Here is a 27141-nt window from a genome sequence, read left to right on the forward strand (position 1 = left end):
TTTCATTTATTTTGTTAAGAAGAATAGAAGATAGTGATCATACTTCAAAGGTAGAACAAAAGTTTTAGATTTATGATTATTTCTTTATGATCAGAACTTTTATTCCCAGTGTCCTGAGATATTATGATTTTGTGTCTGAATGTGGCTCTCTTTCCATTCATTATGCTGAGCTCTCTAGAACTCTTTCAATCTACAAATTTATGCTCTTAGTAAATTCTTGGCAAATTTCTTAATTTATTCTTTTTTTATTTTTGGTTGTTCAAAACATTACATAGTTCTTGATATATCATATTTCACACTTTGATTCCCTCTGCTACATTTTCTCCATTCATTTTATAAGTTCAATTATTTGCATAGTTTATACCTGCACATATACTACTCTAATTTCCTTATCTTTCTGATATTTCCCATCTGTCTTTCATGGTGTATCTTGAGTAACTTCCTCGTAATTGCCTTCCAACATTTTTTGCTTTTGCTTATTTTTGCCACCATACAGTTAACATTGAAGAAGTGATTTTAGCTTTCTCAACATTTCCTTATATACTCTAATGATCTTTTTCTGGTATGCAATATCATCTTTTATCTCCATGCATTATAAATACTTTTAAAGCATTCTGTGCTTTTACATTGCATAATTTTTATATTTATGGTTGTTTTGATTTGTTCATTTTTTTAAATAGATAGACACAATACCTTTATTTATTTATTTATTTATTTATTTATTTATTTATTTATTTATTTATTTACTTATTTTGCAGTGCTGTGGATCTAATTCAGTGCCTTACACATGCTACACAAGCATTCTACCACTGAGCCACAACCCCAGCTCCTTGATCTTTCTTAAAAGTTGAGGCTCTCTTCAAATACCTAGATTTTTTTCTGGCTGTCAATTTAGGATTAAGACATGAGAGAGGGACTAAAATGCTAGTCAGACTCTCCATAAATGTAGGCACATCTTGCTAACATTACTACAGAGTAATGGAGTATAGTTCCAGCTATTTTCCCAGAAAGTACCAAAATGTCAAAGGTTTAGGGTATATTTTTTTGAGACATCAGTTTACCAAATGGGAACATTTTTGCCTTCCTGCTTGAAGGTTCGGGTTATGAATATAAGTAGCTATCAGATTTCTAGGAATCAAGCAAGAAAGGAAACTGCTGATTTCAACATTCATTATTGTTTATGTAATTCTCCCATTTGCAATTCGGTACCTCTGCATTCTCCTCAACTGGACTAGATCATCCTTTGTTCAACATGTGAAGAGAATTACCCTTTTGTCTTTCACTGAAATGGGTAAAGTGTATTTGTGTGAAGTTGAAAGAGGAATCTGAGACTGAAGTGGTCCTGTGTACATTTCTGAACAGTTCTTTAAACTCCACCCATTCATGTTCAGGTTTTCAGAAATTTAAATTCCCTCAGATTCTTTAGAGAAGTGAAGGTTCTCTGGTGCAAAAATAGCTTAGTTCTTGTCTTTTCTTAGTTCCTCATTTTGCATTCTTGCCCTATACAGAATTATCTTTTTTTTTTCTTTTTTGTAGCAAGGGTTGAAACCAGGGGAGCTTAACCACTGAGAACATCCCCAACTCTTTTTGTATTTTATTTAGAGACAGGGTCTCACTATGTTGCTTAGGGCCTCGCTAAATTGCTGAGGCTATCTTTGAACACATAATCCTCCTGCCTCAGCCTCCAGAGCCACTGGGATTTCAGGTATGTGCCATGCCACCATGCACAGCCAGAATTATCATTTTTCTATTCTCTGTTGATAATTCTACTGGAGTCTATTGAATGTCTTTTTGGCTCCCAATATTTTGTCAACATTTTAAAATTTGTTTTCTCTTTTTCTAGTCTGTATTCATGTTCTTTGGAATATTAGTTAGCTATTTTTATTTATAATGTATTTGGGTTTGGGAAAAGCTGATAAAAATATATTTCAATCAGACATGATTAAACAAAATCTGGATTTATAGTATTTCCCACATTTTAGTTGTAAAGTTATATGAGACTCAAATTTTCACTTCTTTATTTTGTGTTTCCTTGGGAGATTAAGTTTACGATTGGGAAATATACACACTTTACTCTGATATTATCCCATTTGAGTAAGTTTCTAAATTTCCATTCATTCTGTTCTTTACTGTAATTACTTTAATTCCTTGAAGGACAGTGGTGTAGAGAAACCCAAATTATGGGTAGTACAAATACAATGTGCATTTAATTTTGATGTGGTTATGCAACATTTTCTATGCATTGGCCTGTTTTGTATACAGTAAAAATTCACCAACAGGTTCAGGCATGCTACTAGCTCTCCAGCCTGCATTCCTCTTTCCATTTTTCCTGCAGTGTTCTCATGTTTTCAAGCCTTGGGGGGCACCCTTCATTCCATGTCCAAATTAAAAGGACTCCCCTCCCATGAGCTTCCAGGCCATAAGATTGCAGGAATTCATCTTTTATTAAGTTGCTCATCCTTAGTAATGTCCAACACATGCCCAGGGTTCTATCACACCTTTCTTTTTGATTGTCATATTTTTTCCCAGTCTGATGCTCCAGGATTCTCTGTTGACCAAGTTTTTCCTTTTTTGCCAGTATTTCTCTAGACCACTGTATTATCTCCTTCAAGTATGGACATAGGCTCTCCTTTCAGTTCTTCACAGAACAGCTGATATTACTGAAGATTCAAGGAGAACAGAAAGTAATTGCAACACAAATTAAGAGCATGTAGAGAAAGAGGAAAAAAGGGATATAGTCAGTTATTCATACCCCATAACCCAGAAACAGAGAAATTCAGGTAACATTTAAATGAGGTACAGAAGAAAATTAGGAATATAGTATCTGCATGTTCATACCATCCCATTAAATAATTACTGTTAACCTTCTGCTTGTATGTTGATCTTGGGTTATGAGCCATCAATATAGGAAGCTCATTCAGTACATAACTTGAATGTGGCTTCATAAATTATTCAGCTTATTTACTCAAATATCATGTAGCTTAAAATTAGATTTGATTTTCTCAAGCACTACACATATAACTCTGTTGTATATTTTGTAGAACTGCAATGTTTAAAATTAAATCATACACAAAGGTCTCTAATGCTATTCTCACTGGTTAATGTATACTTCTATCATTGTTCACCAATACCGATACATAACAAAATAGAAAAAAACATAGGTCAATATTAGCTATGGTCATTCAGCTCTATAGATAAGAGGAACATCATATGATGAATGTTCTATGTGTATTCTTGTAAAATACAAAACACAGAGGATCACCTTAGTTCCAATGAAAATATGTAATAGTGATATATTCAATTTCAGTTAGTGTTTCAAAATCTTCAAGAAAAAGATATAATGCATTAGCTTTCATAGGCATTACCTATTTTCAACCTTTTGCTCATTTTCTCTATTCAGTTGTCTATTTTTATTTTCTTAATTTTTTTCTTTCAAACATTTTTTCATCTTTTCCTTGTTTTCTGCTGTTATTGAAATTCTTGACTAACTTTTGCTTTCTTATGTCCTTATTTTAAGGATCTAGCATTAACTTGTAGATCAGGCATGGACCTGGGGCTTCAGTATATTTCCCTAAAGTTGGAAATTTATGCAAACTAGAACCAAAGGAGTCTCATAAGTAATTTTCTCTACCAACAAGATAAATGAAGGGCTGAGAGAGGACATTGTGTTATTTCCCTGATGTTGAGTAAAGCTAAAGTCTATTTTAATGCAATAAATTGAATTTGCAAAACCACAATATTTGATCTTAGCAGCAACTACTCTATCATCTTGATGTTTTTCCTGTCTCTATTTGCAGTTTCTAGCATTATTTTTCCCGCTTAAAGATCTCCTTAAACCTTTCTCTCACACTCACACACAAATGGCCAGAACATTCTTACTCAAAATACTTTTAGTTTTTTATATTTTTGTAAATATGTGAAAAGATTTATGCAAAATCTGAAAATATAAGTTGCTTTGTATACATTTGAATTCTGAGTCAGAATCACACTATGCATGGGTTAGGTCATACAAATAGGAATTGTTCTTGACATTAAGGAGAAATTACTCTGGTCAACTTATTTGAGTCTCAAGGTAAATGAACTCAAAGGTTAATGCTTGAAATGACTCTTTAAAAATCACTGCTTAACAGGGAAAATTAAATGGATGATCGGAGACAACTGAATCCATACTAGACTAGGTAAATTAACCACATAATATTTTACGTTTTTGTTATATATAATACACTGTTAGAATTGTGTGAATGTAAGAAATAGAAAGCAACTCAAAGCTGTTTGGTCCATCTGTCCATCTTCTTCTCAGTGGAAACTGGTTTCTTTTTTTTCCTAGCATATCAAATTTTCTAAGTCCCAGAGCAGGAAAATATTGTACATAAGACTTCTGATTTGGCATTTTACATGTGTAGCAATGCACAATCTTAGTTCCATTGAAAAACTTCACACAAGTGCTCCTCATTGGCCTACTTTCTGACAGGTATCCAGGCATGGTCCAATCATCTTTGGCCAATGCAATAGGAGAACTGTCTGTGTAAGTATGAAAAGAATAAATTATATGCTTGGTGGCTGACAGAAAATCCAAATAGTTTTTTTTAAATAGTAAATCTAAAAAATGCATGTCTAGCTTTATTTTGCTAATTAACACTCTCTTCTTCTTAGCTATTTAAGAAATTCTTAGCTAGACCAGTTTGCCTTCCAGATTATTCTATGGTGCTTTTATTTTACTTCTTTAATATATAACTATTACTGGACACTTTATATTTCCACTAGAAATATTCCAGTTTATGTGCAGAACATTCAAATCTAAATGGCTTGAACAACAAGGAGGTTTATTACCTTGGCTAGTAGAATGAGCTAACATTAAGGGCAGGATTGTCAAATCAGAATCAACTGAATGAAGTGTCTTACCCAATATCAGCATTACTAATAATTTCATGGATGTTGATAAAAAGGATCACACAACTTAGCTAGAAATCAGGACATCCTGTTCTGCTCTCTATGTATTTTCTTCCTGTATTGGATATTCACAGTAATAAAGGCAGTTTTAAATAAGTTACATACATTACATTATAAGCAAGAAGTCATTAGGCTATGACATAATTCCATTTTAGGCCCTAGCTTTTATAATATGTTTAAAGGAGACATGCCTCAGAATTCCATAGATTTTGATTTTATTTAATAGAAATAATATAGTCCAGTTTCTTTAAATACTCTGTATTCCAAAGTGCCTATACAATTATGTGGTATTGTAACTCAGGTGCTCAGAGATACCCTCAAGTACATAGATAAATTCTAATCTCTCTTTCCCTACTCCCTCTGCCCTCTTTCTTCTCCCCTTCCTCTTTTCCCCTCTTTTTCTTCCTATCAGATGTTATTGTACAATTATAATACATTCTGAGAAACTTGTCCTTAATTGATTTTATTGTTTTGTGAACATCATGAATTGTGCTTACACAAACTAAGAGTGCTATTTAAGTTACAAGGTAATTTTATGAGGCCACTATGATATGTGACATCCTTGGTTGACTGAAACATCCTTTTGCAGTATATGATTGCATTTTTTCTCTCTAGGCTTGTTTCCCATGTGTATAAAGTGGTTACCAAAGATCCAAGCCCTGTGTCCCACAAAACATTATCTAGAGGAGGCATTTGGTTGACTGAAACATCATTGACCAGCACATAACTTTATTTTTGTCTCTAGGCTTGTTTCCCTTGTTTTCAAATTGGTTACTACAGATAAAATCATTATACCATAGAAAATGTTGTCTAGAGGCCAGAATGCAAGGAAGATCATTCTCATGAACTCTTTTCCAGATATTCTTTTGTGTTTTATTTGTCATAATTGAATCATATGCCTTTTCCTAAACTAATAACCGATAAGGGGAATATAATTATATTGATTGGGATGGGCTAATAAAAGATTGGAGTAGGCTAATAATGATTTACCCCTGATGATTGTAAGGAGAAAATTCTCTAGAAGAAGCTGCTGATACCTGATTAAATTCTGGTTCTCATTGTGGGATAAATGAGAGGTGAGGGAAGGGATTGTAGTTTCTGAATAGCCTGCCACAGTTTAACTTTCTGGTGTCTACAGATATGACAGTTGAATATAGTTCTTGAATAATAACTGTGATAGTTAAAAGGATGAATTATTTTCTAAAGCAGTTGCTAAAAGTTTGAAATTTTGCCCAAATAGTGCTTCTCACATTATTGCCATTTTTATTTGTCATCCCTATTACAAACGTTTATCACAGAAATTTGGCTTCTCATAATTATTGCTTCAAAAGTTAATGTAGAATCTTCCAGCATACTTTCTGAAATAGTTATTGCATAAGGCTGCCCTCTGTAGTTGTAGTGAAGAAAGTTTATTTTCCTAAGTCAGTGACTCTAATTTCAGAACACATAATTTTCTAACAATTACTTAGTAAAAAAAAAATTCTTGGAGCCCATTTAAGAAATGTTCCATTAAAGTATTTTTTGAGCACATAATTCCTTAGGAAATTTCTCATTAGCAGGCTCATTGTAGGGGTACTTTTATATGAAATATGAATTATATATGGCATTTTATAGAAAAAGTCACATTTGCATTATAATTACAATTATTTCGCAGAACATTTTAACATGTTTTTGGTCCTTCTTCACTTTTAAACTGTGTATTTGGCTTGTTGGTTTAGAAAGGATACTGTGTGGAAATGGTTTGTAGAAACCACAAAATTTAGGTTCAAGAATACTTCTCAGCTCTTTTTATTAGATTATAACTAGAATCAAATACAGCTACCAGTTTTGTAGACAGAGTATGGGACTGTCAATACCTTGATCTTTCAGAGGCACTGAAATAACCTCATCCATCTTCCTTACCTTTGAGTTTTAATCCCATTACCTACAGAAAATCAAATCTCCTCTAATCAATTTAGTATATGCTCACTCCAAGAACAAATTCTGTGATCGTCATGCTTTTATTCCCTCACCATTACTCTGGCAGATCTATATCTCGTGTGTGTGTGTGTGTGTGTGTGTGTGTATGTGTGTTCATTTTGGCCCATATTTCATTGTAGTTCCCTAGAGGTAATATGTTGTAGGTGTTCGTGGTTACTAGCATAATGTTTTAGACAACACTTCAATGAAATAGAAAATGAAAATGACCATATTCTCTTCTCTAACATGCATCCATAATGGAGGGTCTAATATATTCCCAGTAACCAGTCTTATATTCTTTATAGAAATTTAAGAAACTGAATATACATACCAAAGCATTGTCTATTAACCAATTATATTGGTTATATGCCTGACACATATAATATAACTTGGGTGCAGGATAGATAATATGAATTATGTCCCACAGAAAATGGATGGTTAGTAGTGAGTGTCAGTGAGTACACACACATGCATGAATGTAATGTGTTTTCATTCATGCCTGATTTGTCTCTATTTTCATTTGGTCAACAATGTTTGACTTGTTCTCCTAAATTGTGTCATTTTCCAACATTTGAAAACTGCATATTTTCCTATAAAATTCATATTTCTGGCCCTTGTTATGAGAAGCAGAAAGAACTGGCAACATTGCACTCACCTTCTAACACTATTAGAGATGACAAGAACTAGCTACTTATAGCTCCCTTGAAACTGTAAAGAAGTAATATTGTTCTCCATGGTCCCCATTTTTCTCAATGCTCTCCTATGCTAAGACAAGAGATCCATCACAATTTGTTATTGCATTTGACTGCAATACCCAAGTTCTTTCACACCTTCATAATTCTCTGGCCTCTGCAGTCTCAAATCTTGGAAATGTGGGAGGGTATTTACTATGAGATGCAAGTATGTTAATGAGTATGTAATAGTAGAAATCATGAGCTTTGGAGATAGACTTGATTTAACTCTAATTTCCAGTGTTACCACTTACTGGTTATGATATTAATTTTATGTTTCAGCTTGACTGAGCTAAGGATGATCAGATACCTGTAATGTATTTCTAGGTGAGTCTTCCAGGGTGTTTCTGGAAGAGATTAGCATTTGAATCAGTAGAACTAATAAAGAAAATCTGCCTAGATTAATGTGATATTGCATGATCATATCCATTAAGTACTCAAATATAACAAAAAAGCAAAGGAAGGATAGATTTTTGTCTCATTCCTTTTGATCTAGGATATCCATCTTCTCAGACATTGGATTTTGGGGGCCTTTGGACTCCAGGATTAACACCAGCAGTCTCATCTCCAACCTGGTTCTCAGGCTTTCAGATTTGCATGATCATAATAGTCTGTGTTTAATTTCCTCATATTTTATTGAAAATCTTGACAAAGAAACTGGCCCTTGAACAAGTGACTTGGGAGAGAAAGGAAAAGGGAACTAACTAATGTTGAGCCACTTCCTATTGTATTCCAGGTTTTTTTTTTTAATTTCTACTTGATACACTCAAAATCTTACTGAGGTTATATTCATTCCACACCTCTATTTTACAAGTAAATATACTTAATCCCATGTGAATGAGCAAATTCAAATATTGAACTGGTGAATAAAATGATTTTCAAAGGAAAATCTGTTTGATTCCAAAAATCATACTGGTTTTGCATTAGGAATATGACTCGAAGTTTTGCCACATGTGTCCTGGGACCAGAGCACATATGTAATAATGCCTAAGGAATTATCAGAACTGAGATTTCAAATTTGTATTTTTACAGATTTTGTAGCATCAAATATGATACACATACATTTTGTTAAGAAGAAAGTGATTTAGGTAAATTTAGGTAAATTTCCTCTAAGCTACTCTAAGGTTATTTGAATGGCTAGGAGGATAGTTGAATTTCTAGAACTCGGCACTCTCTCCTAATGGCAGAGACACTTTTGAAAAATGTTGATGCATGGGAAGAGATAGAGAGAAGAAAGATTCACAGGGATACCCACAACTTCATATTAAATTAGTTTTATAAACATTGCTTTAAATTTTTAATGAAAATCAAATAAAAATTCTTAAGTTTTTAAAAGAGTAATTTAACTATACATTCATTAGTGATATTTCAGTCTACAGTGCACAAAAATGCTGAAAAATATTTATTGTCATTATTAAGGGTAAATATAAAATGTTTAAACCTGATATATAATATATAGTCAAGAGGATTTAAAAAATATAATACAAGGAAATGTTCATTTAAACTTGGTTAACATTGATTAAAATGTGTTATTTTTCAAAAGTCATTTTAGGAAAGATATAAGGTATTAGCGGAATGAAAGGTGATTATATACGCATGGTGTTCCTAATAATACTAAAACTGAGACAATTAAATTTAAGAGCTAAAATGTCAAATTTGCTAAATGTTGTAGAAGTAATACATGGACAAATCCGACAAAGAGACCTAAAATAAGTTCCATTATTCATAAATACCCTAGGACATATTTTATAACTTCTCCAAGCCTGTTTTTTTAACTTTGAAAATGAGAATATACTATATTTAATAGTGTGTTTGTAAGGATTAAATGGGGATTAAATAAGATAATAAAGATAATATTTGAACAAGGTTATGGGTTATTTTACTTAATCCTGTTCATCTAAGCAACTAAGAGAGGTTAAATAATTTGTGCAACATCACACAGCTAAGAATGAATTAGGAACTAAAGGTGGAAAATATGACTCAAGAGCATGAGCTTTTGACCACCCCCTTGCACATTTTGCTATGATTAATCAATAAATAGATTAAAATTATTCAGTGCATTAATGTTCTGGAAAATTGTTATCATTAAATTCTTAACTACCTTTCTTGGAATAAAATAATCTATTTTAAAAGCAAGAGAAAAATACATTGGAGATTTCCATTGATGCATTTGTTTGTATCCACTTCAAAAAGAAACTGAAGCCAATTTTACTTAATGTGTTTTTAGTAAATCAATTGCTCTTTATCTAAATTCACTCAAAATTTTGTTCCAAATATTGTTGCATGTTTGACCTCTATTTTCTCTCTCTCTCTCTCTCTCTCTCTCTCTCTCTCTCTCAATCCCCCCACACACCCACTCACTCTTAGACTTTATAAAAAATTTCATCTAATTGACATAAAAGCTTCATGATTTCTTAATGATTACTAATAATGAATCTGTGATAATTCTTGATACTTCTTTTTACGCTGAAAATTAATAATGAAGAATCAGAACTCTGGACTTATTTCAAGAGAGTTACTGCTCTGATATGTTGTGTAAGTATTTCCAATTTGTTCCGTTCTTGTTTGACTCTAGAATTTTATTATTTCTGTCTCTGGGTGACAATAGGCAAGTCAAATAGGTATAAAAGACTCTGCATTATCTCTGACATTATGTAGAATTTAACTGACTTTCTCAAAGGTTTGATCTAATACTTTCTTGCTCATTTATTTCCTTATCAACACATAGCTTTCTTTTCCTTTTGTCATGCTACTTTGTGTTGGTCAATCACTCTATGTGCTTTAAGTTTCTTAGTGCACATTTTTATTTGCATTTGTCTTAATCCATTTTCCCCTCCTTCTTTTTAGTGTCTTTTAACATTTCAGTGAATAATTGATCTAAGAATAGCCATATTGCTTTCTCTAGATGGCTCTTTCTTTTAGAAAACTATTGATGAGATCTTTCCTAAAAATACCTTTAGACATTCTTAGCATTTTTTATTGTTTTGTAGTCTGTTTTCATATGCATATATCTACACACACACACACACACACACACACACACACACACACACCCGCGTGCACACATATATTTGAATCCATATCATGACACTATACCTGTCTGTCCTGTCTGCACTTTCCAGTCTGTTACTGACACCCTCTTAATTGTCTTTCCTCAGCTTTATAGTGTAGGTCCAACTTAGCATTTCAACCCTTCCTTAAGATAAAATTGTTGAGTTTACTATAGTTTTCATGCTGTCCCCCAGCTTTTGTTGTTTTGAATGAGAATTAAGTTGAAAGTAGACATTTTCCTTGCTAATTCCCTTAGATTTGGAGTTAGAATTTTAGCAAATTAGGCAAGACTGTTGTCCTCTTAGCATAATGAAGTTTCCATCATATATAAATGAATATTTAATTCCCACTTAGAGATGAACCTGATATGCATTTTATTGAATGTTGTTGAAATCAGTAGTCCATGAGAATGAAATTCAAAGTCAAAGCCATATATCTCTAAGAATATACTTATTATATATTAATATAAAATGAAGCATATCATTTTATCACTAAAACTTTCAGAAGTCAATTTTATAAGTTTGACATTGCATTTTCCAGGTCTGCTAGCTCCTATGTTGTTCCTATACATACTATAAATGTCATTTGTAAATGAAATAGATATGTATCTTGAACCCAGAACAATGAAAGAGGGGATATCTTAAGGTTACCCCATTTATCTACAATATATTACTCTTCAAAATCTTTGTATTCTTTATTATGTCTTGATCAAAGGTGATTAAACTGTGCATGAATTTGGGGATATTTCTCTTAATTTGAGGGGTTGAACTTGACATGGTTTTAATTCATCTTGTAAGATATGTAGTATTCTTCATTAGGACTCTTTTTCTTAAGAGATATGACTTAAATCCAGTATAATAACTAAAAATTTAATTGAGTCTTTAAAATACTTTAAGGTTATACATGTTAGTATATAAAACAAGTCTACAAAATAAAGAAGCCTACAAAATTAATTTTAATTGAATCTCTCTATTTCTATTGTACTAAATATTTTTTAATATTTTATAAATATTTTCTGGCTACCTAAAGTTACCTAGGTAACATAATCTCTGCATATACAAATTCACAATCTATTTTCCTATTTGGAGGTTATTAAGAATTTGTTATGTACATATAATCAAAAGCTACACAACTATCCTGAATTATTTCAGCATTATTTTTTGCAATAACAACATTTACACTATTTATGTTATAATGTTTCAGGTGACATGAGATATTTAGTATGAGTTTTATCCAGAATGCTTAATATATTTGAATATTTATATACAGATATCTACTCTTCATCAAATGTCATGCTTTGTTCATGTTAATACACATTATCCTGCTGGGTACAGATTATTTTAACTTACTTTACCACGTTGTCATTGATAACTCACTAGTTCTGGGATTCCAAAAATGACTTTGAAGTAGTCATTCTACTTCTAAAGACAAGTGCAAAAGTATAGGAAATCATTGGCTGATTATAGAGGCTAAAGCTAAGATTTGTTACATGTATTATAGCTAACCTCTGTTCTAATTTTGTAAAGCTTTCAAGGATTGTTATATTTATCTTCTATTTGCTAAATTAGAATTAAATTTCCATTTGGTATTTATTTTTTTATAATATACTTGTTGCTTAATCTACATATCATGCAACTGTATGTATATATGGAAATATTATAGTTGTTTTTATTATTTCAAACTTTACAAACATTCAAACCGAAGCTCAGAAAGTTCACATAAGTTGCTGAAGTTTTCATAGCTTGATTTGAATCCATGTGTATGACTGCATCATATTTTCTGTTTAATTTTTTGCTCACATTTCTAATTGATTTTTTCCTTCATTTTTTATTGCCTTATAGAAGTCTTTAATAAGTACAGTTTCCCTTCCATACGTATATGGGTAGATGGAAGAATGGAAGGGTGAATTTTTGTATAGGTGGATAGATGCATAAATGGATAGGTAAATACCCCATGTACAAAGCTTTCCTAAAGTTTAGAGAAGGATATTATCAACCTAGCATCTGGGAGTTCCCAAACCAGCAGATGAAGCCTCTTACAGGGTTCTTTCAATAACTGATGAGTGATAACTGTTTTCTATAAAGATGTAAATTTAAAAAAAATCAAATTAATAAAACTAAAAAATAATGCACTTCCTTTTAGAATCTCTAGTTTGGACCTTGAAAAAAGACTCCATAACTAATGTCTATTCTTCAGCTTTCTTTGGCACAACATTGGCTCATCTATCACAGTTTTGTTTACAATAAGCCAGATGAGACATATGTATCTTCCTAAAATAATTTTCTTAAATAAATAATATATAGCATTCTGTGAAAGATCCTTATTCAACTTCTACCTAATAAATTATATCAGCGGACTTCCCAAGGAGACCTGGTCAAAGGTGAAACTGCCTGAAGACTTTCCAGGAAGGGAAGAAACTTCCCAGAAACTTACTTCCCAAGGCCATATAAGTATTAATGTAAGATTTCAAAACAAGATCTTTAGGTTCACTAAGCTTTTGCTGTTGTTGCTGTTGAATTGCTTTAAGAAAAGTTGAGCCTTTACATTGTGTGACTCTTATCCTCTTAGGTTAGTAATTGCTTTGAATAACCCTATTTCTTTCTTAGGGCTAAAACTTAATTTTCCATATGAAAGATATATAAAATAAATCATGCATATATAAATTATAAATCATACATATCAAAATTATATAATTATAATATATAAAATTATAATACAAAATTTTATGTTAATAATATATATTATATGTTCAAATTATAAGATTATAAAAATGTATACAATATATTTCATGTATTTAATATATGTAAAATATGTTTATTTTATATGGATATATAAATACAAATATTTGCATATGTACTCATATTAGCCTTACATCATTTCTGAAATAATTTGAGGCAGCAAATAAAATAAACAGTTGATACAGAAGGAAAATAAATGCAGGAAAATGTGTAAATTGAAAGGTATGTCCAGCATAAATTTCACATATTATCTAGATGTGGGCTATAAATTGAGTTTTGAGCTTCATAATAATCACTGAAAATATAAGTGTGTTTATTTGAGCCGTTCATAATGTTCAAGAGATTATACTGAAATTTTCATACAGGACCCACCTTTTTTGGCACTGAGACTGGAGTGTACTATCTAATGTGTGATACTACTCAACAATGTAATAGTTTTGTAATAGTTACAGTAGCATATGACTTTTTCTTATTGTGCAGCTTTATGATGAAATACAATGAAACCAATTTGTTGAACCCAAGTTGAGTATTTAAGTGTTCAGCTCATACTTTTATTATTATTCAAGACTAGACTTCAATGCATTTAGAATGGCAGTTCTCAAAGCACATTTTACAGAATATTAATTATGATGAATATTTTTAGAAAGTTTTTTTTATTTTTTACATTTAAAAAATTAGTTTTCCATGACAGAAGAATGTATTTTGGCAAATTATACATACATAGAGTATAACTCATTTGATTTAGGAACCCACTCCTGTTATTGTACATGATGCAGAGTTACCCTGGTCATATATTCAAATATAAGGCTGGGAAAGTTATGTCTTATTAATTCTACTATCTTTTCTATTCCCCTCCCCCACTCTACCCTTCAGTTCCCTTTGTCTAATCCAGTGGATTTCTATTATCCCCTTCCCCAACCTCCTTTGTTTTCTATTAGCATCCACAAATCGGAGATAACATTTGGCTTTTGGCTTTTGGGGATTGGATTATTTCATTTAGCATAATAATCTCCAGTTCCATCCATTTACCAGCAAATGCCATTATTTCATTCTTTATGGCTGAGTAATATTCCATTGTGTATATATTATTACATTTTCTTTTTCTATTCATCCGGTGAAGACCACCTAGATTGTTTGCATAACTTGGCCAAATCTACCTGCTATAAACCTTGATGTGGCTATGTCACTGTACAGTGACATGCTGTTTTTAAATCCTTTGGATATATACCGAGGAGTAGAATAACTGGGTCAAATGGTGGTTGCATTTAAAATTTTCTATGGAATCTCCATATTGCTTTCCATAGTGGTTGCACCAATTTGCAGTCCCACAGCAATGTATTAGTGTACCATTTCCCCCCATCTCCTCATCAACATTTATTGTTTGTATTATTGATAATTTCCATTCTGACTGGAGTGAGATGGAATCTCAGTGTAGTTTTTATTTGCATTTCTCTAATTGCTAGAGATGTTGAACATTTTTTCATGTATTTATTAATCGATTGTATTTCTTCTTGTGTGAAGTGCCTGTTCAGTTCCTTAGCCCATTTATTGGTTGGGTTATTTGTTTGTTTGGTGTTAAGATTTTTGAGTTTTTTATATATCCTGGAGATTAATGCCCTGAGGTATGTGTGGTAAAGATTTGCTCCTATTCTGTAGGCTCTATCTTCACATTATTGTTTCCTTTGCTGAAAAGAAGCTTTTATTTTGATTCCATCCCATTTACAGATTGTTGATTTTACGTCCTGTGCTTTAGGAGTCTTCCTAATGAAGTCAGTTTCTAAGCTGACATGTTGGAGAGTTGGGCCTACTTTTTATTCTAGTAAAGAAATTGAAGCTGCACACAGTGGCACACTGCTATAATCTCAATGGCTCTGGAGGCTGAAGAAGGAGGATTGAGAGTACAAAACCAGCCTCAGCGATGGCAAGGCATTAAGCAACTCAGTGAGACCCTGTCTCTAAATAAAATTTGAAAGAGGGCTGAGGATGTGGCTCAGTGGTTGAGTGCCCCTGAGTTCAATCCGTGGTTACCCCTTCCCCTGCAAAAAAAAAAAAAAGAGAGAGAGAAATTGAAGAAGACATCAGAAAATGGAAAGATGTTCCATGTTCCTGTGTAGGCAGAAATAATATTATCAAAATTGCCATACTACCAAAAGCACTATACAGATGCAATGCACATTCCTATTAAGATTCCAATGACATTCTTCACAGAAATCGAAAAATCATTCATGAAATTCATTTGAAAACATACAAGGCCTAAAATAGCCAAGACAATTCTTAGCAAGAAAAGTGATGCAGGAGACATCACAATACTAGACTTTAAATTGTACTACAGCGCTATAGTAAGAAAAGCAGCATGGTATTGCCAACAAAACAGACATGAAGACCACAGACACACCCACATAAATACAGATATCTCATCCTAGACAAAGGCACCATAAACATACATTTGAGAAAAGAGAGCCTCTTTAGCAAATGGTGCTGGGAAAACTGTAAATTCATATGTAATAGAATGAAATTGAACTCCTGTCTCTCACCTGCACAATACTCAACTGTAAGTGGATCAAGGACCTAGGAATTAGACCAGAAAGTCTTTATAAAGAGGAACAATTAATTGAGGTAGACTCATTACTTGCTGTATTCTTCTAATGATGATGTGGCCTTTGTGTAGACTTAAAACACTAATATGAACCAGTGTCACTAAATATACTCTGAATTACTAAGAAACTTACTATTGGTATAAGTTCTATAGCAAAAATATAAAGCCTGGTCTAAAAGAGAATCAATGAATTTAACTTCTAGATAAAGCAGAAGCCCTCCTACAATTAGTGTTCTTTCACAAAAGAACTTTTGTACAAGGAATGCAGCCTACATCAAGTTCTGACCTGCCATGCCCACCTGCTTAACTTTAGCTGAGTTTCTTTGAGACTAAATCAGCTGGAAACTGAATTTAATTATGGGTGTGGATGCACTGTGGTTTTGCCCCACTATTCTGAACCATTTCTTACGTGGAACACATAATGTGTATTTAAAATGAAAAATGGTCTGCACATCAATTCTTGGAAGAAATAGCATGCTTTTGATCATTGAACTAGCAAGAATTGCATTTCCTGTTTCATTTTTTGCTCCATTAATTTCAACAATTTGCTAAAAAGTCTTTATTACACTTGTTTTGCTGTTGTTGTTACCAAAAATGTATGCTTGTAACTTTAATTAATGTTCTTTACTCAGGTACAGCTTAATTTTTAAGGGGTATATATGTATTAAATATATACACAAAGACTGATCATTTCAGGAAAAAATAACAATCTGAGTAATTGCCTTTTCCTCTATCTAAATCTATTAAGACACCTCTTAAATATTTGTACATTTGTGCTGCATTTTGTGTTGTCACATATTTTCAAACCACTTGGAAATATAAGAGTATTTTCTCAAGTATTATTCAATTATGACATTATAGTTCTTATTTCAGATTTACTCATTATTATCATTTTAAAGAAATTCATATTAGATTCCCTAAATATGAAAATTAAGGCCTTGTTTTTATTTTTAAATTTAATTTGGTCAGGGTCATGATTCTTTAACATTTATCAGACCATCTTCAGGTTTATGTGACCCTAATTTCTCATCCATTGGAGAATTATGTTCCTTTAAGACTTTGCTGAAAGTCTGGTAGTTAGTACTGGCACCTGAAATGATTTTCTTTCAAGTTTGAACAATCAGTTGTAGAACAAGGTTTTCCATCCTGACTCTCTTGCTGTCTGATCTAGTTGACCTTCCCATTACACTATGTAACCTCTCTGATATTGAAGATTTAGTATATATTAGGTTAAAAGTTATGGCATAAAACCTGCATTTTAGTAACTCAGATGAGGTAGGTAGCAACTTCATTGACATCTTATATGAAAGGTTTAGTCTTCAGTTTTTATTTTATTCCTGAAACCATTTTTAACAGGAAAAAAGATTATGTGAGCACTAGCCCTATTTGAACATTTTGATGAGTTGTGCTTCCTTTTCATCCTTTCCTGTGAAATCACAGTGGTCATATTCTATGGTTTATGCTGGGATAAATATTCCTTATTTGCAAGGGGAATGAGCCTTGTGTAATACTGTGAGCTTCTTAATAAGAAAAGGTATTTAGCTACAGGCAGAGGAAAATAAGTGTTGAGACTGGATTGTATCTCCTGTTGATCATATTTTTCTTTTTCTTTATTTGAAACTTTCAATTTAAATATTTTTGTGATTTAGTTAGTTTTTAATAGCTTGGCCAGATGAAAGTGAAGAAAAGCAAAAATTTCAAGAGTTGAATCTCTCTTATTAACTGTGGGTAAGAAAAATTCATAAATGAATTTTCATTGGAGGATTTTTGTTTTTATTTCTAGGCAGTCTCATACAATGCATTCTTGTGAAATGCTTACCTGGGAAACAAATTATTTGATGGAAATTTATTGATTTAATCATGTAAATGACATATTAGTATGATAATATAAAATACATCATATATTCATCACATAATATACTTGCCCTTCATGATAATTTATAAATGTACAAAGTACCAGGTTATAACTCATTAATGAACTAATCATAGTTAACCATATTTCTTGCTTTCAGCCTAGAATATTTCTAAATATTTTAACCTATTAGAATCATGTAATGCTCAAGATGATCTATGACTTTTCTCAGACAAACTGAGTCATTGACTGACAACTGACATCCCTAAAATTGTATACCATTTATTTATTGTGAACTAGAGGTGTAAACTCTGTATTCAGAGCCTTCACATTTAATTATTACCATACACTACCGTCATTTGTATTTTTATTACATAATGCAGGTAAAACTGTTCTGATTATATGATTGTTTTATGAAATGTTCCTAGTTAACATTTTAGTTAATATATAATCTTTTAGTCTATTCTATTAATAGGACACCTCACAAAAATATTGCAATGTGGTTGGCATAAGAGCCCACAGTAATGAATACATAGCCTAAAAGGCTTTAATTGTTTATTTAGCTACTAAGGATTTAACCCACAGATGGTAAACCACAGAGCCACATCTCATCCCATCCCCCTTTTTTTTGAGACGGGGTCTCACTAAGTTGCTTATGGCCTCTTTAACTTGCTGGGGCTGTCCTTGAACTTGGAATCCTCCTGTCTCAGCCTCCTGAGTTGCCAGGATTATAGGCATGAACCACCATACCCAGCCTGAGTTAAACTATTAAAGAATTTACAAACCAAGCACTCTTGGATTTATGGGTAGTCTTTTTTGTAATACTATCCCCCATGGATTATTGAAGCAACACTAGAGCTTTTGGTGGAATCACGTGTCCTACCTAGGTGACAAATCATGGTAGGGGTAAATGGTGCAGAGGATGAGGGCCAGTGTGTCATTTTTTATGCTCCTACATTTTTTGTACTAAATATCATAAGTAAAATGTCAATAACTACTTTTCAAAGAAACCAGAGTATTATTTCCTAATGCCACCCCAATATCTATGAGTGACCCTTCCCCAAACAACAACAAAAATAAGAATCAAAAACAGTTCTAAAAATCCTTTGATAGGAGAAAAAATGTGCATTCTATGTCAAGCTTTATTTTCTGTAAATTTATGAATTGAAATTGAATAATTTTCTTGGGAATTAGGATGAAAGCAATCTACTAGGTTCCAAGGAACAGTACTGTAACAATAAGTTCTAAATACAGTGTCATAGATGTATGACTTGCTTTGAGAAAACTTTAACAAGGAAAAACATACACTAAAAAATCTAGGATATTGCATTATGGTGGTACAATAAAATGTTTTAAAATGTACATATTTTCCAGGTTTATTTCCTTGAAGGAGCACCAAACTGATGTATCTATTTCAAAAGAGATAACACAAATTTTTGTAACCAATATGATCGTACCAACTTTTAAAACAAAAGCTGAAATTATTTGCAAAAATTGGTTATGAAATAATGATACATAGTTCATCCTACATAGACTATGTGTACGTAAGAAATATGTCATTCGTGTTATAATCCTCTTGTTTTTGCCCTTTCCTCTTTGTCCTTTAAATATGAAGATCGTGTGTGTGTGTGTGTGTGTGTGTGTGTGTGTATGCGTGGTGGTAGGTCTCAAACCCAGCTCCTTGCTTTTGCTAAAAAAGTACTCTAGCACTGAACTACATACTTAGCCTACAGAAATATAAAATTATTTCTGTAATTGTAAATTATAATTGCATCTGTGATTTAATCATATTGACTTTATTAGGCAATTTAATTCAATATTTTATTATAGCAGTACCTCAGAGTAAGATCACATATTCCACTATGATTTTAAATTCACTTTTTGATGAATACAAACTGCTTATATTGTGGCATTTCCTTCTATTTTCATAATTAAATTACTAGCTTCCATATTTAAAACCATATTGCTATGGATATAATTAATTTTAATAACTTGCTATAAAGACTAAGTTTTTCACAGTCGTGTGTTGTTCTGGTATATGTAAATTATACAATATGTATGTTGAAAAGAGTGTATTAATAGACAAATTCACCATGTGATGTCATTAGAAAACTAATGGTAAGTTATGTATTGAGTTGTAAAGTCATTAATCTGAGGCCATAATATAACACTTGCCAAAGAACATCAAAATCACAATCATCAAGTGACTTAAGTATGACAGTAAGTTACCAGTTCGTTAACCATGAAGAAGTTGGAAGAATTGAATGGGAAGGTAGAGAATCTATAGAAACTAATATTGCCCACTAATATAGCAAAAATTGAGAATGATAGATGGAAGTTTGGCATGGTTTCAGATACCAGCTGCTTTTTAATGTCTTTCCCAGCTGTGGTAGTTGTAGGATTGAGTTTTAGGCTGAATCCTTAATTTTAGGTTGTTCATTTATTTATGTAAAGGTATCATTTATCAATACTTTTTTCATCTTTAAAATATGGCAATACATTATGGGGGACTTCAGAATTACTTTAGCTGGAAAAATCGTTTGCTGTTTATCACTTTTTTATGAAACTTGAGTATATTCTAAATATGTCTTGAAGTGCTTTATATAATTAGTTTTGAATTTATCCTTTTTTATTAAATATCTGCTTGAAAGAGAAAGAACAAAATTATTCTACCACTGCTCAAAGAGTCAAATTAACTCCTGAGTCTGGTCATAGCAGGAGTGTATAAGAAGAGAAAGTTTGATAGCCAGGTTCTAGACATTCCTCTTCCCACCCATACCAATAAAAAGCATGGTCTACAAAGGAGAACTCATGGGGAAATTTCTTTAAAATAGCATTTGATGGTGAAAAGTGACACTGGGGAATGGTGGAGTCCAGATTATGCCTCCAGAATATCCCATCTTTTTAAAAATATTTTTTCAATGTAGATAGATACAATAACTTTATTTTTATGTGGTGCTGAGGATCATACCCAGTGCCTCAAATGTGCTAGGCAAGTGCTCTACCACTGAGCTACAACCTCAGCCCCAGAGTAACCTATCTTGTGACACATTTTCACACCTACTCTATGAACTCACCAGAAGGGCAACTAGCTTAGGAAAAGCTTCAATCCTCATTGCTAAATTATCAAACAAATTGTAGACACAGCAGGAAGTACATTAGCACACAGCAGAAATCTACAAGATACATTATAAAAAGATGACAAAAGCAACATCTTATACTTTACAAACATAGTTGTCCAAATAAAAGAAGGATGTAAGACCAGTGTTATGAATATCTTTAACAGGACAAAGGAAAATAGGTAAGATGAAATAGAAATGAGCACATCATTAAAATAAATGAACCAAATGGAAATACTTTGTATAGAAATATGATATTCAAAATAATTCACTAGATGAGTTGAAGAACCACTTGAATATATCTAGAGGATTAGTTAGAAGATCAGATTAATGGTATTTCTCAGTACTTACCTCAAAATGAGGAAGCACTAGTGGAAATGTAAACTTCTGTATATTATATGAGCACCAATAGTGAGGGAAATAAATAGTGGAGAATATTTGCAGAAACCAAGATGAAGAATTTCCCTATATTAGCACTTGATGTTGAAACTTTAAATTAGATGCCAAAAGGGATAAATAAATGCACATACACAGGTATATTGTAATTATATTTATAGGAAGATAAATAAATAGTAGTATGAGTCCTAGTAAGTAACAGCAAAAACCCAAACATAGTAAAATGTTTTAATATGAAAAAACTTTTAAATATGCAAATTTGCTAAATTCAATAATCACGTTAGCTTTATTAATTTATAAAAATATGTTATATCCTGGCACAGTGGCACACATTTGTAATCCTCACAACTTGGAGTCTCAGACAGGAGGATCACAAGTCTGAGGCCAGCCTCAGCAACTTAGGCCTTAAAAAAAATTAATGAGACCTTTTCTCAAAATAAAATAAAATGGGCTGGGGAGGTAACTTAGGGGTAAAGCACCCCTGGGTTCCATCCTGTACCATAAATAAAAATAAATAAATCAATAATATGTTATGAATTTTCTTTCAGGATACTCTGGTTAAAGAATAATATTGTTTTTAACCCTTTTCTCATTGATAATAAGTATGTCTATACCAAAAAATTATAAATTTATAAAACTAATGTTGATAGAAATTTAGAAAAAATGATTAGACTCATCAACTTTACTTCACAAACTGAAACTCTCCCAGAAACCAAAGGGTTTAAATGAACAAAATTATCAGTTATGAATTATTTGAATAATATTAAGCTGGAATCAACAGAAGAGTAAATCTTCTAATAAAAAATAACAATAATTTTCTACTTCTCAAAAAATAATAAATAATGCTTTATACTGAAATACAGGAAAAAAATGAATCCCCTTCAGTGGTCAATAGTTTTCTTACTAAAATATATAATCTGGAATTGACAAACATATCTCATGTTTTACTAGCACTTCTCTTCTGTATTTATATTAACTGTGACCTCAATTAATATGTATTCATTTTTGTAATAATAACAGGAAGTATTCCTTTTAGCCAATCTTAAAAAAAAATTGCATCTCAAATTTCCTGATAAATATGGTATTTGTCGTAGGTTTTCTTATATAGAATTTATCAAAAATAAAGTATTCACTTCTGTTCTTTGCTTTAGAAATGTCAAACCTTTTTTATATCTTGTAGCTTACTTCCTATATTAAAATTTCGTGCATATTTTTAAACCATTCCATGAAATATACTTATGTCTTTAATGTGTTGACTTATGGTTTGTGTATGCCCAAATTCATATAAACTCGATCCCCAGTGTGGAGGTCTTGGGACATGGGATATTTAAGAGGTGTTTGAGTCAGTGGATCACAAAAGTGGGTTCATCCTCACAGCAGTGTCTTCCTCATAAAAGGATTTGTTTAGTCGCTTCTCCTGCCTTGCTATCCCCCTCCTGTCCTCCCTTTTCCCCTTTGCTCCGTTCCACCATGAAATGACATAGGAAGGAAACCCTCACCAGGTACTGACCCCTCAATTTTGGACCTACTAACCTCTATTATTGTGAGAAATACATTTCTATTAATTTTAAATTACCTCATCTCAAGCATTCTGTTGTAGCACCACAGAATGGGCTTAGATAGTTGACATTCAAAGTGTTTCTAATGTTAAGTCATGCTTTCATTTCAGGCACAAATCTTGCTGATCATGGCACATTTTAAAATATATCTTTGAATTTATTAAGTGAAAAAGTTTTTTTTAAGATTTTCATATCTATGTTGACAAGTAAAATAGGCTTGCTAGTCCCTTTCTGTCTTGCAATTTCCATTGCTCTGACCTCATAAATAAATTAATCAATTTTTGATTTCAGCTATGTTCTGAAAAGAAAAAAAACTTATAATAAGAATGGATTGTTTTCTGTTCTTTTCATTTTAAATTAAAGTTTCATTCTTGGATAGCATGTCTTTGGGGATGGATTCTGTAATGTGATTCTATCACAATAGTTCCATAAGTTTCATTATATATTGTTACAAGAAACTTTCATTTCATGAAATGCTTATTTTACACCCTTATGTATCTTTCTTCAAAGTTTTTAAAGTTTGGATTCTCAATTACAATTAACCAAAATAACTATAAAGTTAAACTATCAAAGTAAGAGCTAGTTAAGAGTACCCAGTAATAAGATTCTTAAAAAATTAATCTTTATAAATACTATAATACTCGAATAAATTATTTTTATAAACATAAGGAAATATGCATATTTTGTAGATATCCTGTAAGGTAAAATAGATGTCAATGTCCAGAATTTATGTTTTTACATTTAAATATTCTAAGTTTTATTTATAACATCATAAATTATTAATTCTTAGCTGTATCTTAGAAAATTTAATGTTATCCATGATTTTATGGTACCAAGAAAAGTTCTAATATATATATATTATATTGTATTAGTATACACTTTTCATCTTTCACCATGTAAGGTAAACAATTGGCTTATACTATTTTGCTGAGATTATAGTATTTGGAATAAAAGCTAAATGCGAAATATATCATTTTGAATGCCATTACTTCCTAAAACAGTTATAAAACTGATAATAACAGGAAAATACTGAAGAATAAGAAGTAGTTCAAAACAAATGAAATGTTCCTGGTGGTAGAAAGATAATATTGTGAACACAATATGAATTATTCACTTTATAATAATACATCCCAATTATAATTTGTAATTGTGTACTACAAGTACAATTAATACCTGATGGGATCTATCTTTAAAAAGAGGTCTTCTAAAAAATAGTTCTGAAATTGAGACTGTATTTATAGACCTAAACTTAAATGCATTACTTCATAATTCATTATAAAGCTCACTTCTTTTAACTATTCTGTTTTCTGACTCTCTTGACAGAACAGTCTATGATGACTTAATGTAATCCACTTCAATCTCTTAGTTGCTAAACATAATTCTATCTTCATCTCTTCTATTTTCCCTTATATTTATCACTTTCAAACATTCTTATGTATACTATAGGACCATTTCTTTCTTTCTTTCTCTTTTTTTTTTGGTACCGGGGATTGAACTCAGGGGCACTTGAACACTGAGCCACATCCCCAGCCCTATTTTGTATTTTATTTAGAGACAGGATCTCAATGAGTTGCTTAGCACCTCACTTTTGTTGAGGCTGGCTTTGAACTCCTGATTTACCTGCCTCAGCCTCCTCAGCTGCTGGGATTAAGGACCATTTCTTTTTAAAGGACCAAGAAAGAGAAAGAAAACCAACTCAGTCTCACTGACACCAAAGTGGAATTTATCGATTTATATAATAAAAGCAGTAGTACCAGCAGTAGCAACACAAGATACAGTTTCTTTTGGCCCTGCTTATCTCCTTGTCAGCTTCATCTAATAGTTCCCAGAAGCATTATTGTCTCTGTTTATGATAAAAAATGCTAAGCAGTACTCTAGATTGGTGAATTCTCAGGTAGAGACTCATAGTACCATCACTGGCTTTGATTTTGTCACATTTTCATTCATGAATGAATAGTTTGAAAGAAGTTGTTTTCTCAAGTAGCCTTAGGCAAATTAGGAACATACCCTAGAGCTAGAGGTGTGTTGTTGGAGGAGCACCATCCAAAATTCTGCCTGAGAAAAATTGGTAGTTTCTCAGAAGAAATTGTGTGTTCTTTTCTGGAGAAGAAGGGCTGAATGTATGTATAAGGAGAGAACATATAGATAAATATGTTCTATATCAAAGGTGAAAAATTGAATGGTTTCATATTATATATATATTTATATTCATATATTTATATTTATATATATAATCTATCTGCTATTGGGCTAGACAAGTATTTTAAGTTTAAAACCATTTTTTTCCTGCTGGGACTAAGTGAAATTAGTTACTTTTTGTCTCTTCTTGGAGCAGGGGTGTGGTACTAGGGATTGAACTCAGGGGCATCCAACCACTGAGCCACAGCCCCAGCCCTATATTGTATTAAAGACAGGGTCTAACTCACTGCCTCACTGTTGCTGAGGGTGGCTTTGAATTCTGATCCTCTTGTCTCAACCTCCATAGCTGCTGGGATTACAGGCATGTGCCACCACACCCAACATTTCTTGACTTTCTTAAGGAGTATAAACTTACCCACAAAGCAGAACCATCTTTACTCTAGTTATTGCTTATGTGGAAACAGGTGACTCTTAACTTGATTCATTTAGTATATAATCTTTTGTACTTCAGGCACTTTCACTCATATTCTTGCAAAATTTTGAAGCTCTTCATGCAAACAGAAAATAGTACTGTATTTTCCTATGGTGTCCTTAGTCTTTTGATTCTTACACATTATCCTTCGAGTTTGTTGATAGGTAAATAATTATAAGCCATTATATTTTATATCCACACTAGTCAAGGCTTCTCAAAACTTCAACAAAAATTAAACATAACAAATTAATGCACTGTGCAAAAAGTTAAAAAATATTTAATTATATGCTATAACTTTAGAAATTATACCTCTCTACCCTATAGAATCAGGGGGATAAGATAATAATTAAAATGAAAAGATGTGACTGAAATATTCTCTTCTTAAAAGAGATAAGAACAAAGAACAAATGTAGCAAGTTATACATCTGCAGGTGGTGACTGAAGAAATGTGTGAGAGATTAAAGAAATCCAAGTGGCATAATCAATGCTGTCATCATTGTCTAAATTACAAGTGTGTGATCCATAAATGACTGGCATCCCACTGGCCATAGCATTCTCATAGTCTAGGCTAATGATTATTTTCTGTCCTTCCTTTCATAATTCAGGCTCTATTTAACATGACCTAGTGGGATATATATTAGGGGAAAATATTGTATTTGTACAACTTAATTTACAAAAATATTTTAATGAAAGGTTTTTTTTTCAGTTTTGGTAATTTTTACCTTAGAACAGAAAATGGAGAGCTAACAATATTGTTAGGTGAATGTTAATTGCTTTCTGGGTGATGGTAATTTTACTCATCATTTTATATATTTTAAATAATTACTCAGAGTCTATTTTGTGCTAAAGATTTTGCCATGCATATAGGATTATATAGTTTAAAGATTAATAGTGCAATTATGGAGGTAAAAATCCCTGGCTTTATGTTCCAGCTTGGTCATTTTTTTCAGCTGTATCATGATAAACAGTACTTTACAATCATTAGTTTTTTTTATGTTTTAGTCAACAATTGCTGCAATAATGCTATTTTAAAATAACCAATATTTCCAAATGTTTACAACAAACAGCCTTCTCATACATTGTTCTGTATTTAGGCTATGTCAGCTGAAACTGGTTGGGCTTCATTCTAGGCACAGAGAAGGCTCATCCTGCTCCACATGACTCATTACTCTTTTTGAAAACAAGTGCTATCCAGGAAAATCTCTTCCAAAATCAGGGGAAAGAATTATCAGCTATATTCAAACCAAATTATATAAGACATTTACAATTTAGGTTTATATTCCATTAGCCAAAACAAGTCACATAGCCAAACCCAAGATCATACTGGACAAGGAAATACACTTCTCCAATACAAAGAGATAGGAAAGTAATTATTTCCTAAACAATCTGTCATACTTACCTATACATATGAACTGATACTTCCTACAAAAGGGCTTTAACAAAGCATGAACAAAATAACATATCAATACTTATGAAACTACTTAAATATTTTGTAAAGTAATAGTAGCTTTTATTTTTATTGGAGAAACCAAATAACAGAAACCAAGGGGAATGCTAGAAAAGGAGATATTTACATATG

The sequence above is a fragment of the Ictidomys tridecemlineatus genome, chromosome X, assembly GCF_052094955.1.
Source record: "Ictidomys tridecemlineatus isolate mIctTri1 chromosome X, mIctTri1.hap1, whole genome shotgun sequence".
Classification (NCBI taxonomy): domain Eukaryota; kingdom Metazoa; phylum Chordata; class Mammalia; order Rodentia; family Sciuridae; genus Ictidomys; species Ictidomys tridecemlineatus.